Genomic DNA, 7,727 nt, shown 5'->3' on the forward strand with positions numbered 1-7,727 from the left:
CTTACTAACGGCCATACTTTAGTGCATTAAAACGGCGTTGCGTTCACTTCCTAACGGCCATACTTTAGTGCATTAAAACGGCGTTGCGTTCACTTCCTAACGGCCATACTTTAGTGCATTAAAACGGCGTTGCGTTCACTTCCTAACGTCCATACTTTAGTGCATTAAAACGGCGTTGCGTTCACTTCCTAACGTCCATACTTTAGTGCATTAAAACGGCGTTGCGTTCACTTACTAACGTCCATACTTTAGTGCATTAAAACTGTGTTGTGTTCACTTACTAAGTATACTTTAGTGCATTAAAACAGTTTTGTGTTCACTTACTAAGTATACTTTGGTGCATTAAAACGGCGTTGCGTTCACTTACTAACGGCCATAGTTTAGTGCATTAAAACGGCGTTGCGTTCACTTACTAACGTCCATACTTTAGTGCATTAAAACGGCGTTGCGTTCACTTACTAACGGCCATACTTTAGTGCATTAAAACTGCGTTGCGTTCACTTACTAAGTATACTTTAGTGCATTAAAACTGTGTTGTGTTCACTTACTAAGTATACTTTGGTGCATTAAAACAGTGTTGCATTCACTTACTAACGGCCATACTTTAGTGCATTAAAACGGCGTTGCGTTCACTTACTAACGGCCATACTTTAGTGCATTAAAACGGCGTTGCGTTCACTTACTAACGTCCATACTTTAGTGCATTAAAACGGCGTTGCGTTCACTTACTAACGTCCATACTTTAGTGCATTAAAACGGCGTTGCGTTCACTTACTAACGTCCATACTTTAGTGCATTAAAACGGCGTTGCGTTCACTTACTTACGTCCATACTTTAGTGCATTAAAACGTTGTTGCGTTCACTTACTAACGTCCATACTTTAGTGCATTAAAACGGCGTTGCGTTCACTTACTAACGGCCATACTTTAGTGCATTAAAACGGCGTTGCGTTCACTTACTAACGTCCATACTTTAGTGCATTAAAACGGCGTTGCGTTCACTTACTAACGTCCATACTTTAGTGCATTAAAACAGTGTTGCATTCACTTACTAAGTATACTTTGGTGCATTTGAACAGATTCACACAGACTCCACAGAGTCCAACACAAAACAGGTGTTATGAGCTTTAAATCACATCAACAGTTAAACTATGATCTGCGTGGGAACCAGCCCCTGTGCACTTCCGTGTGCTGTTAACTTCTGTTAGGGATTTGCTGAGCCAGCTGTGAACATCTGCCAGCAGATTGGCATAGTAAAATGTTTTATTACCTTTCAGGAAACGCACAGTAACTTGCAGTTCCTGTAAGATCTTCACAATAAAAGCCTCTCACTGGACCTCACACTGGTCCAACACCTCTGCCAGCCACCAGCAAACAGTGAAATTTGGCTGACATCTAACAGAACAAACAGGAAAGCACGAGTGAAACTAAACTAAACCACAGAGATTCAGTTAGAAGATACTGAGAGCTGAACACAGCCAGACTTTGACTCTGGTGTGGCTGAATCGGACCGACCCGGGTCAAAAATACATTTAACATATATTTAGTGTTTGACAGCTTATTGGGTCTGAAGAGCTGATACCCGAGTGTGTTTTTAATGCGAGCTGCTGTGAGACGTAATCCACAGGTGATCCGCCACCAACTGTTGTTACTGGACATCGCCTGATGTGACATCGCCTGTCTTGATTGGCTAAACCCGTCATTTGGCAGGCGAAAGACAGAGTGCCTGTTTCTGTGCGTGTGTTCAGACCACAGGTTGTGTGTGGGAACAGGACCATGTGTGCACAGTTCACCACATGTAGTGTTCACAGGATTTGGTGATATTAACACACACGTCACCCATTGAAGAATTACAAAGCCGCCTGCTCGCCGTATCTTTGGCAAACGTCTCTCATCCAAAAGAGCGTCTACGTTTGAGCAGATGATTCACTCAGTGCTGCTCTGCTCTCAGACGTGGGCGTTAGGCGCCGCCATGACTGTAACAGTCACCTTGACAACCCATCTGGTGCACGCCAAAACCAGTCATCAAAAAAAAGGTCACCTCACCCCCGTCACATCCTCCTCCTCCGCCGTTACATCCCATCAGTCTGTGATGTCGAGTTCAGTCCAGCAGATATTCTGTGATGAGTTCAGGCTCCTTCTTTTGCCTCAGTTCACGCAAGCGTCTGCTCTTAACCATCAGCACAACCCAAAGTATGTTTCAGTTTCATTCATTAATAAAGCTTCCATCTGAAACAACATGTTACTGCTGAGAGAACGTGCAGATTCGACTGGAATCTGCAGGAATTATACCTTTTATTTGCTTTCATATCTGCCACTCTGCTCTCTAAATATCAGTCATTTAAAAACGCTGTTTCTGTCGACCACCAGTCATGACGGCAAAGTTGCACATTTTAGTTAAATCCTCTTCTGCTTTTTCTCCCCGACAGTCAGATGTTCAGATTGATGCCACTCGTGTCTAAATTTGAAGCTGCAGCTGGTTAGCTTAGCTTAGCACAAAGACTGGAAACAGAGGGAAACAGCTAGCCTGGCTCTGTCCACCTCCCAGCTGCTCTAAAGCTCACAGATGAACACGTCATCTCGGTTGTTTTAATCTGTAAGTGAAAAAATGAAAAATCTATCTTTTGCAGCAGTAGCTCAGTCCGAGGGGGACTTTGCTTGGGAACCGGAGGGTCGTTGGTTCGAGTCCAGCACGCACCACTGAACCGCTAACCGCTCCTAATTAGGGTGGATTAAAGCTAGAGGACACATTTTGCATGCGTTGTACTGTGTATAATTGAAAAAGGTTGACTGATTGATTCACAGTGGGTAACGTGCAAGTGTGCCGGTGTTGCAGTGACATCTGTATCCCTGTAAATATGTGTTTCCTCTCACCTTAACCTAGGGCTAGGCGATATGGCCAAAAATGTTGTCACAATAAAAAAATGAAACATCATACAATATCGATAATTCCCACGGTAAATATCAAGTTATTATGCCTTCTTAAAGTTTAAGTCTTTGCTCCTGGTTTTTGAAGAAAACAGATGGTTAATTGTGGTATGAAACTTTTCTTTCAGGTCTGAACAAACACTTGATGCCAAACAGTGGATCACTTCACAAACCTGAGACAGAACATTCAAAACTATTTTGATAAAACAACAAATATGTAAAATTAAGTAAAATCTTTTTTCCCCCTCAACAAAATCTAAATATCTTAATAGAAAAATTAAGTGCTAATTCGTTCATGATTCAACTGAATTAAATCAAACATTTATTGAGCATTTGTTATCTTGCATTTATTGCTTCACTGCTCAGCTCCTACTTTGATCTGACCCCAAACCACAGCCTTGAAGCTGCTCGGTAACCCGTGGGAACTCCACCAAGTCACTGGTAAGAAATAATCCAGCACATGATGGAAGGGGCGGCTGCGGCGCAGGAGGTAGAGCGGGTCGTCCACTAAGTTTGGTGGTTCGACCTCCGGCTGCTGCAGTCTGCACGTCGAAGTGTACTTGGGCAGATGCTGAACCCCAAAAAGTGAAAGTACAGTCCATTTACCATGACCCCCCAACACTCGGTCTGTCAGAAAGCAAGAATGTATCTCAAAAAGTCAAACAGCAGCTCAGACAGATTAAATGCTTCAGATATCTTCACCTCTGGCATAAAACAAAGACGACGACGACCATCACTTCAGAAAACAGACTGCCAGCTCACCTGACAGACCAGACCAAGACTTTTCCACCTGCTCTCCTCAGTCAAATCCGACTGGAAAGCGAAGCTAGACTTCAAACAGGTACGACTTTAAACTCTCGTCGCGTTCATAGCGTTTTATTAAATTAAAACAGGAAAAATGCTAGAAATTAGTTGTCTTACGCATTGTTTGTGGCATTGTGGGAAAGTACAGCAGGAAAATAATAAGATTCTGTTTATTAATATAAATAATAACCCTTTATACCTGCTGCTTGGCATATCTGATGTCCATCACTCACAAATATAAAACTTTACCAGATGCTTGCTTTCTGTGCCAGGTAGAGTATTCTGTTGAACTGGATCACAACTAAAGTTCCTAAAAAAGCTCAGTGGCAAAGGGTTACACATGAATATTTTGCATTGGACTATCTGACATGTAAACTTCACAGCAACGATGATGCCTTTCGTAAGACGTGGGACCCCTTTTTGTCATATGTTGGCTTAAATATTTCCACCATTTGTATCATAGCTCTGAATGCTCTGCCTCAAAAGGGACACTCTGCTTTGCCATTTAATTGATCTATTTTTGTTTCTGTACACCTTTCCTTAATCGTGCAAATATATCATGCGTAACAACACACCCTCAATTTATTTTGTTTTTATTTATCTTATGTTACTTTTACTTGTATGAGATGTGACAATTTTGTTTGTTTTGTTTTAGGTGTTCCTGTCTGTCTTAGTAAAAATATATTAAAATAATAAAAAGGAACAACGCTAAAATCTCCTGAAAGGATCAAAGCAGGGAAAACGCTGATGGGAATCAGACAGGGCAGGCCGAGTGTTTGTGCTACAGTTTCCCGCGGTGAAGTTTGTGTGTGTTAGCATGTGGGCTAATCCTGAAACAGAAGCCCCCTGTCATGAGAAAGGACTCAGAGAGACTAATGCAATTACAGACCCAGACAGAGAGCGTGAGGTATGTATATTCTGAACTGGGATCATTTCTGTGAATGCGAGTCAAAACAAAATCTTAGAAATTAACTTGAAGTCATACATTTAAAGAGAGCGATACGTACATATAGTTATTTCACAGATTAAAAACTGCATTCACGGTTAAGAACACTGCAAACATCAGACAGTCAGGTATGATTCTCATAAGTCGCTTGATTGGATATCGACGATTGAAGGGATGGTCAGCGATTGGTTTTTCATGCGCCGATGACTAAGATGACATAAAAGCAGTCTCTAGAATCTGCACCACACTGCAGAGTTTCCCATTCATCGATTTATTTCTGGCGACAAACACGCCACAACATCAACGCTGACCGGCGCATACTATAAACTATTTAATATGACATTGACAGCGGCTCCGTTGTTTAGCCCCTCCTCTTCTCGCACAATCTGAATCAAAACATGATCATATGCTGGAGGAAGGACTGTTGCTTTGGGTTTTTTTGCTGTTTACTTAAATCAATCGTGGTTGAATGGTCAGTATGGTGAACACTGCTCCACAATTGTGTCCTAAACGGATGCATTCAAGTGAACTCTGAGAAGTTAGTCTTTGTCCATGTCGCAGAACCAACTTCAAATAAGTTATAAACAAATAAAGTTGTCAAAAAGACAGAACTCGTCTTCTGAAAGAGGCTTGTTAACGATGTAACCTTTGAAAACAAAACTAACATGGCAGCCAACGAGTGTCATCTGCACTGGTGTGTTCACTGGCGCTTTACCTTGTCCGTGCTTGTAAAATATCCACCGTGTCCCCGTCTTGTGGTGTTTCTCGGCTAAATGCTTAAATTTGTGGTTCGTTAGGGCTCCAGGCTGCTTAACGACAGTTAAACAATTGTCGTCACCTGAGGCCAAACGTGAGTGTTTGTTCAGTCTCCTGGGAAGAGATGAAAGGACAGCATTGTAGGTGGAGGAAAAAGTGGCTTCTCAGCCCTCCTCCCCAGTTGAGAGGTGGTCTCTCTACTCAGGTGATTTGAAAGAGGAGTGAAAGGAGTCATTTACACCTGACCTCCCCATCCCAACTCCAGTTGCCCTTTATTTAACTTTCCTTGGTTAACTACGACCTGGATGACTGAGAATCTTCACAGACATCTTGTGCTAATGTCATAATTTCTCTATATAAGATAAGATAGACCAAAGATTTCCATTTTAAGGCTTTGAACACGTTTGAGGAACGTGTACTTTACTTTTCAGGCTCCTTTATACTATATATATGTACATAAATAATATATAATTAAAGAAAATATTCAGGGAAATACTGTACTTTTTAAAATTACTCAAAATATGATTCTGAACGGTTTTACAAATGGAGCTGAAACGATAAAATTAAAAGTACATTTTCTTGAATATACTTTTATTTAAGTAACATTTTCAGCGCATTACAGTGCATGGAGTACTTTCAGTGCAGTATAAGTACTTTTTTATTAAGTCACAAACCAGATTACTTCCTCCACCGTAGTTTTACCCTAAAAAACACAATGTGTAAGCAGTAACAGTAGCTTATTTTCTATTATGCATTTGATGTTTCTGAGTTAAGCATCTGGTTCACTCAAACCTCCCGGACATCCTGTCTTTATCTCTCAAGATCATCGGCCGTCAGTGTCATTGTATTTTTAGGCGAACCCACAATCCTGCAAACTCCCTCATCTACTATTTCCTACGTTTCCCATAATGCCATTCAACAATGTCCACATAATTAGAGGAAATGGTTACATCGAAAATTACAGTGATATTAAGATCAAAGACGTTTTTCTAGTCTACAAAAACTCCTCATTCAGACTCCAAGTTGTCCTGTCGCTGCAATGCATTCTGGTCTTTTTCTTCGATGTGGTCAATGTGAGAAACTGGTCTCTGTAATTCTTCTTCTTCTCTGGTGGATTTCTGACAACGTGGCAGCTCTGGAAACAAGCCTTCGCTCTTTGATTCTGACAAATCCTGATGTTTAAAGGGATAGTTCAGGACTCCTGAAGTGGGGCTGTATGAGGTCCACATGTGTTTAAACCACCTGTAAGTCTATTCACAGACCTTAAACTACCAGTCGGTCCATCTACAACATCTAAACCACATGCAAGTCTATTTACAAAAACTACTAGTAGGTCTAACTATGAGTTCTTACAAGAGCCGAACTACCTGCAGGTCTTCTTACAAGAGCCGAACTACCTGCAGGTCTTCTTACAAGAGCCGAACTACCTGCAGGTCTTCTTACAAGAGCCGAACTACGCAGGTCTTCTTACAAGAGCCAAACTACGTCTACTTACAAGAGCCAAACTACCTGCAGGTCTTCTTACAAGAGCCGAACTACGTCTTCTTACAAGAGCTAAACTACGTCTTCTTACAAGAGCTAAACTACGTCTTCTTACAAGAGCTAAACTACGTCTTCTTACAAGAGCTAAACTACGTCTTCTTACAAGAGCTAAACTACGTCTTCTTACAAGAGCCAAACTACGTCTACTTACAAGAGTCGAACTACCTGCAGGTCTTCTTACAAGAGCCGAACTACGTCTTGTAGAGCCAAACTACGTCTTCTTACAAGAGCCAAACTACGTCTTCTTACAACAGCCGAACTACCTGCAGGTCTTCTTACAAGAGCCGAACTACCTGCAGGTCTTCTTACAAGAGCCGAACTACGTCTTGTAGAGCTAAACTACGTCTTCTTACAAGAGCCAAACTACGTCTTCTTACAAGAGCCGAACTACGTCTTCTTACAAGAGCCAAACTACGTCTTCTTACAAGAGCCAATCTACGTCTTCTTACAAGAGCCAAACTACGTCTTCTTACAAGAGCCAAACTACCTGCAGGTCTTCTTACAAGAGCCAAACTACCTGCAGGTCTTCTTACAAGAGCCGAACTACGTCTTGTAGAGCCAAACTACGTCTTCTTACAAGAGCCAAACTACGTCTTCTTACAAGAGCCAAACTACGTCTTCTTACAAGAGCCGAACTACCTGCAGGTCTTCTTACAAGAGCCGAACTACCTGCAGGTCTTCTTACAAGAGCCGAACTACCTGCAGGTCTTCTTACAAGAGCCGAACTACCTGCAGGTCTTCTTACAAGAGCC

The 7,727-nt window shown here is 41.7% G+C and overlaps 1 protein-coding gene across 5 annotated transcripts in view; it reads right to left on the minus strand.

The window, feature by feature from the left end:
• prr5l (proline rich 5 like) overlaps positions 1 to 7,727 on the minus strand; it is a 45,955-nt gene that overhangs the window by 34,767 nt on the left and 3,461 nt on the right. For 2 of the 5 annotated variants that reach the window (XM_046038420.1, XM_046038421.1), the window contains exon 2: positions 5,393 to 5,547. The exons of the other annotated variants lie outside the window; for them this stretch is intronic. The gene's annotated coding sequence lies outside the window, so the exon portion shown is untranslated. The remainder of the gene's footprint in view (positions 1 to 5,392; positions 5,548 to 7,727) is intronic. 5 annotated transcript variants of the gene reach the window in all.

Source organism: Micropterus dolomieu, linkage group LG22, assembly GCF_021292245.1.
Source record: "Micropterus dolomieu isolate WLL.071019.BEF.003 ecotype Adirondacks linkage group LG22, ASM2129224v1, whole genome shotgun sequence".
In the NCBI taxonomy this organism is placed as follows: Eukaryota; Metazoa; Chordata; class Actinopteri; order Centrarchiformes; family Centrarchidae; genus Micropterus; species Micropterus dolomieu.